Source organism: Linepithema humile, chromosome 5 (assembly GCF_040581485.1).
Source record: "Linepithema humile isolate Giens D197 chromosome 5, Lhum_UNIL_v1.0, whole genome shotgun sequence".
Lineage (NCBI taxonomy): Eukaryota > Metazoa > Arthropoda > Insecta > Hymenoptera > Formicidae > Linepithema > Linepithema humile.
Window position 1 is genome coordinate 19,504,128 of NC_090132.1, and position 7,417 is coordinate 19,511,544.

The window sequence follows — 7,417 nt, forward strand, 5'->3', positions numbered from 1 at the left end:
TGCTAGATAAAAATATCCATACTAAATACAAAGAGGATTTATTTATCCCGCAAGTTTGAACCAATAAAGAGAAAAGTTTGAATGACGATGGTTCTCGTCTAAAAGTTTAATTAGATGAAATTAATCACTTACAAATTCAGTGGTTCTTGCATTGTTCGCCGAGTTCTTACCTGAAATAGATTTGTCTTTCGAGTACGTGCCTTAAAGCGCCGCACGACCAAAACAGAAATAATATGATACTCCGAGTCGGTTTTCTTTCTAACTTTTGTCGAAGCAGCATTCTTTATACAACTGGGACAAAGTTTCGCGCATGTTCTTGTATACTATAACAATGTCGTATCGTGAAATGTCCGACTTTAAGCCAGCTTTTACTGATGACATTCATCTTTCCGCGGAAAATAATCGCACTGTCAAAAGATCCATTTTACAAACTCAACAACAAATGTATACATCAAATGCAGGCTTGACGATACATATATCTATAATCGGATTGCAGCGGATCGATCTGCGACTGCGAACATGCCGCCGATTGGCGATGATAACATTTCTCTCTGAAAAAGCTGCACCGCGGATAGAACGCGTGTTCAAGCAATTCGCGCTTTGTATGCGTATCGTATATTTTGATAAATTTGTTACAAAGAATTGCTTTATTTTGTCAATGATATAAATTATTAATTTTTTGAAGTATGAAGTATTATTATTAATTAGTCAAAAATTGTCACTATATATATATATATATATATATATATATATTTTTATTTGGATTCGAAATTTGGGAGAATCAGAAGACCAGAAATAATAATTTATTTACGAATGTTATTAACAAAAATAACAAAATAGTAATAAGTTAGCAATTTTACATGTTAAAATTATTTTGTATTGAAGCATTTATGTGCAAATAATTATCTTAATCGAGAGACTATGTTTGTTCGATCAATTCGACATAGTTTAACAAGACTGTATCTGCATAGTTCCGAAAGCATAAGTGGTTGCCCGCAGAGCTGTGCAGGCGGCAAGGCGTTGCTATTGTAATACGATGATCGTGACTCGACTGTGAAGGTAAATCATAGGATACGCTGGCTTCGACAGATTATCGCGTTGATCCTTGAGGGAGGAAGAGAGTCGAATGCCTTTGATTACCGTCATGCAAGTCTGTCGGACAATGTGTACCTACTATGCGCATTTGCATCGGCGGTCGTCCGTCGCGTTTTCCGCACAGGCCTTTTCTCCGCGTCAATGCGCATTAGCCGGCGAGGCTGGTGGTGAAACAGCCCTGGGAATAGACTGTTGCATAGATTTTGCATTCCCCGAGAGCCGTCCGCGGCTACGTTACACAGCCACGTTGCTTGTGGCGTTACGAATCAACGGGAGCAACCAAAGGCAGAGAAGTTTCACGTCGATTGATTGCATTCCTGCGCGCTGTTGCTCATGCCGCGGAGTATTCCGGAGTCAGTTATTGAAAATCGCTAACCGTACTGCAATTCTATTTCACCTCGTTTCATTAAATCCGATTTAGTTCTTACCGCGATAGCGCGCGTTTAAAGAATAATGCGGAGATTATCCCGTATTATTTCGATGGCCGTCGTATAATCGGTAATGCTACCAGCGCATGTAACGCGAAATATCGCAAAATATTTCACTTGCGCACGACGGAATGCACGCTTTCCGAGTTGATCCGGTATATCCGATGTAGGTATTTATTCCCTTTAAATTCGTTCGTAAGCAATTTTAGACCACGCGAACCATGCGGGATAAATGAACGGACAAGCATTCCGACGAGCGAACAAATTGCATTTTGGATTTTTCAAACAATCGTCAGTGTGGTTTCTTGAGCAATGTGGATGCTCAATTTCCTCAAAATTTTTATTTCGCGCGTTGTGCATAGGGAGTGGCGCGAAAGTGTTTTCGCGTGGAAACATTTTTGCACATATTACAGAGAAATATGATGTTTTTAAAATGAATAAATTTCGAAGTTAACATTAAGAAGTCTAGCAGGATGAATCAGTTTGCACTAAACGAATTCACTGAACAAATGCGAATATATTAGTTTTGTGTAAATTTACAACGACTGTAGTTTTCGCATCTGACTGGCGGGGAAAAGAGTATCGATGCGATTGATTGCATTCCAGCGCAGCTACCGACCGATGCGTTGCAAAGTCCGTTATTGAAAATCACTGGCTCTATCAAATTTTTTCACGATATAACAATGTTTTATTAAATTTTATTTTGTATCGGGATTTATATATCCAAAAATTGTATGGATAGATGGTCTTTTGTGTAATATTTATTTTATCTATAAGTCGAAGCTATACATTTGACACACACACACACACACACACGTGTGCGTCAAAAGGTGTCAGTAAACGTTTTCATCATTGTCTGCAGATAGTAAAAATATATTCAATTAATTCAAGGGTTGTTTTGAGAGAAATTCTAATAAAGTAACGTGATAGTTATTATTTTTATCATTTATTATTTTTCGTAGAAAATATTTTGCTTAGTTGCATTTAATTTAATATTTCGCAGTTTACGTACAGCATTTTATCTTTTGCCGTTACACAGTATATCGTTTATATTGTTATAATTATTGTCATATATATATATTTTATATGCATATATGCGAAGTATGATGGTAAGCAGTAAACAAAACATCAAGTACTTGCTTTAATCATCAATTTAACTTAATTATCTAAAAATTTTTAAGCCTGCATAAATTTTCTCTTTATTTCTAAGAGCATTTGCATAATATCTTTCGGTATGGTACACATGCATTTAATTCGAGAACCTATTTTTTATAAAGAACGACTGATTCGCATTTGTAAGTGATGCCTCGGCGTTCTATTATTTGCAATAAACAAAGGGATGATACGCAAATTCAATAAAATGCAATCCGCGGTACATTTGTACGCCAACTAGCAGGACAAAACTTTACAGAGGTACAGAGATACAGAGCTATCATTCGGTAAAATGGGCTAATTTTGTTGGAGCATTTGCCATGAAAATTTCAAAATTGTTTATGTAGAATAGGTGTTCCGTTTATAATCAAATTTTATTGCATATTACAATGTTATCATATAAAACCAAATTATAATATATTACACATAGCGATATACATACATATAAAGACAATATACATTTTTATGCATTATAATTTATTTATTTAATTTTGTCTACATGCGAGCCGCGACTAAAAATAAATCAATTACACAAAGATTTTACGAAAAACGTAAATTGCGTAAATTTTGATTGTTCAAGTATCAATAGTATGCACGCATTCAAAGGCGAAAGTCTGCTTCAAACGTTGATTGAATTTGGAAGTTTCGTCCGTCAATACTGTACTTGTGTGCATGTGCTCGAATAAACACTGAAATTACATACCAGAAATCAGAAAATGTTTGAATTCTATTTGGCAATTTAATAGTACAATAAAGAATGCACGAACTCTCTGTCAAAAGTTTTTAAATTGCGACGGTGATAAACGCAAGAATACTTTTTTCCCTTATTTTTAAACTACATTTTTTTTCTCTTAGTCTCGCATCTAATTGATTAACTGTACTTTTGTGCAGTTTTATTCTTAATTTTTTAATGATGCAGTTGTTTCTCGCAAACTTTTCAAAGTTTGACGGCTCGGTCTCATCTCCGATAGATAATCCTGCAGCATCCTCAAAGCAAACAATCGGCAACAACAATAACAATGATTCTCGAGCAGCCTGCGGCTCCAGCGTTTTTCTTTAATTCGTTCTAATTAGCGCAAACCGGCGTTAACGAAGGTTTCACTTCCGTGGGAATTAATTAAGCTGGTTTCCGAACTTTGCCAACGGTAGCCGCCGGTGGGTGGTGGTGTTGGCGGCGGCTCTCTCTTCGCATAAAGCCCGAGAAGGCGAAAAAGGAACAGTAAAGGTGATGGGGGCTGCCCCACTGAATATTCATATATTGTAATCAACCCCTTGCGGACTGCGGGCTAGACACACACGGTGCCCGGGCACGTACGTATGAGCACGCACGGACTATCCTCTCATCGCGTCTCCTTCAGGCGACCGAGCGCATGCCGATGTTTTCCACGTTGCACTTTCTGCACGATGCGCCGGTGGAGTTAAGAGGCCGCAATCAACGCATGAGATACAATGCATGCAGAGCCCGGACGGCGCTCATTAATTTTGCTCATATCGCGAGAACGACGAGACAGCAAATTTAATCGCTAAACTCTACTTTATGCCGCACGTGTTTAAATGGGTCTAATTGTTTACATTTTCTACGAAAGTTACATTTTATCCACTAAATATTGTTTCAATGCATACATTTATGTTTTTTTTTTGTTTTTTTTTTTTTTTTTTTTTTTTTTTACTTATTGTAACAAATAACATTTTACAACTTTAGAATAGTAGGAATAATTAATTTAATATTCATGAACTTTTATATTTTCTATATGTATTCGCCTTCTTCATCACATTTTGTGCGATCTTAATATCTGTTTGAGTTTAATTAATATCTCATGAAATTTAATACTAGGCTTACCGTCTTCTCAGTATTCATTAATTCTCGGAGTGGAATGAAAGAGCGATAACTTAATCAGCTAAGGAGCTTTCTTTGCAGTCGCTGGGCGTCAGTTTCTTGGCTTTGAAAGATTTATAAAGTTTGGGGTCTCAACTAAAATTTGATAATACAATGTTACGTGAATGAAAGTATTATGTAGTTTTAAATAATTGCGTTGAATCTATAAAATATGTTATAAGGAACATTAGAATTTCTAAAAAAAAAAAAACTATATTTTATAGTATTGCATGATTTGTCAGTCATTCAAGTCGTATAAAATTCTATTGAAGATGAATGATTTCCATTGAAATAAAGATTCCACATTGCTGTTTCGTAATAAAATTACATTTGTTTCAACATTATTAATGCATATTAACTTGGCATTCTGAGATTAAAATATTATAATACATTCATATGAATCCATTCTGTCATATTCATCATTCCTTTCATTTTTGAGGTCGGTTTTACGCGCAGAACAAAATTTCATAATATAAAACATATAATTATATCACATATTCCATTTGTACTAATACCTTCTCCATTCTTTTCCTCAAAATCAATAATCGGAACCAAAATAGAATTTCATTGTACGGGTTCGCAAATGCTGCCAATTGTGCAATCCTTTATATGTTTTTGAATATTTCTCGTTATTTCAACTAAGCCCATTTAATTAAACTTGATCGGTCATTTATTTCTCTTCAGCATGAAACAGATCATTACTCCACTCTTAATTAACTTTATGTTGCATACAACTATGATATGGCATGCAGAGGTTTAATTTATCAAAAGCGAGTGTAAAAGAGAAAATATAATTCAGTAATAATCTCTCGATTAATTAATTTCGAGAGATTCCTGCAAATATTTGTCGAATCTATTATGTGTAAAGAGGGGTACAATGTATGTAAAGGTTCGAAGAGGGCAAAGGTCAAGCACGAATTACGAGTTTACATATAATTCCATTGATCTATGTCAACAATCGTATATTTCAACGTTTATGACATGTTTTTTTTTTTCAAAACTAATACGCGGATACAAATCACAGCTAAAAAAAGAACATGAGACAATTGCACGTTTGCAGTTGACGATAGATTACTTTATTAAAAATATTTACGTCGCATATTCCTCGGCTTTGCGCTAGATGCGTTTGTGCCATTTTAATCAGAGATTTTTCGCCGTCGACTCAGTCTCATCTCTTCTCTTTTACTGCGATCCTTATTCTTATCCGTCACAGCGACGCCCGTAATTCTTTGTTACATTCTGGCGCAAAGAGGGAGACCAAGAGGAGCTAGAAGCGGTGAGATGCATTGTTCCGTGCATACGACAGTGCGATATTCATGCTATCTTTAATAAAGGTCACATAAAAGCTTCTTCGAGCATTGCGCTACCCTTGGAAATTCAATTATAAATGTACATACGTTCAATTATACATCTTTAATCAATTCATGTCACACTTTTTTTCTTTTCTTAATTGCAATAAACGACGATGAAATATTTGACATGTAACATATTATAAATTTAAATTAGATCTTTTAATATTAAATTTTCTCTTTAATTGGCTCGATTAATTATAATCGCTATTGAAGAGTCAGAGAACTGAAATGTTTACTTTGTCGTGCAAAGTTGAAAATTTTTTCATAAGTTTAAGTAAAGATAATTATTCTGCGGAATTTTAAAATCTTATTTCAACGGAGACTCTAATTTCGTGTATAATATTAGTCAGCTTGATTTTGCTTGATTTTCTCTTTTAACGTAGAAATTTTGTCCAGTTAGCAAACAGATGTGTGATCAGCTATTAGTAGACGACCACATGCTTGCAATTTATATAAATGTTGCTTTAGATAAAATGAGAATGTTGTTGCGTCGTTCGTGCTTATACGAATCTTTGAAACATCGACATCTAGAATATATTTAATTTATATAATTAAATAATACCAAAATTAGCTAATCATTGTAATTAATTATTAAACATTGTTGAAACAGTAAATTTAATAAGTGAGTTAAAAATAAAAAAGTAAGATTGGCGAGCAATACGATTATTGCTCTAAACTACTAGTTTACTCGTTATATTCAAAAGGACTCGAGCAAGCGTTTCATGCGACGTCAATATTTATTCATATTCTCGCAGCTTGAATGGAAAAAGCAGCGTCGGATTCTGTTACACTTTTGAGTAAGTTAGAGAAGGGAAACGTTTCACGTTGGATTTATTGAGAACTCAGAGAACAGGCGTGTTGGCGGAGACGTCCTCGCGTAATCTCAATTAGCTGGTTTGAATCTCTGCGCCGCGAATTCTTTCCTGTTCTCTTTTCGTTGTTGCCAACGAGGCGACGCCGTCCAGCGTCGAGTGAGTTTGCATCGATCGCTTTTTTTTCGTCGTGCTGCCGTTGGTGCACACCAGGCGCAAGGTGAACGACGACCGCGAATAAAAGCGAGGAAAAGCCGGAATTAAGCTCTGAGACCGACGAAGGAGGTAAAGGCCCATGGAGAGAATTTGCCGCAGAGTACTGGCAATAGAAATTTGCGAACGACGAAAAAGGATCACACGATTTTTTTCTGCTGCCAAGTGAAAAATATAGCCGATCCAGTAGTGATTGATCTATATCTTAAAAAAACGCTCCATTTTTCTGAAAAATTGTGATAAAAAACATCGCTCATTTAAAAATTGGAATTTGATGTTTTACGCTTATGTAGTCTTTTATTGTTTTTTTAATATCAAGTGATGTTGATGATTTTTTTATAGGCCTATTTAGCAATGCGATTAATTCACAATTCTTACGAAAATGTTGTATGATAAAAAATTTCGAGTATACTAATAAATTATAAAGGTAGATAAAATTATATTTAATGTGACGCGTTATAATTAATTTATGATATTTTATTGTTTCAG

At 35.1% G+C, this 7,417-nt stretch overlaps 2 protein-coding genes across 16 annotated transcripts in view; both read left to right on the top strand.

Moving 5' to 3' along the window:
* Positions 1-7,417, top strand: part of Dys (Dystrophin) — a 419,847-nt gene that overhangs the window by 243,520 nt on the left and 168,910 nt on the right. The gene's annotated exons all lie outside the window — the stretch shown is intronic.
* The window catches only part of LOC136999973 (caskin-2-like), a 109,287-nt gene that overhangs the window by 58,594 nt on the left and 43,276 nt on the right, over positions 1-7,417 (top strand). The gene's annotated exons all lie outside the window — the stretch shown is intronic.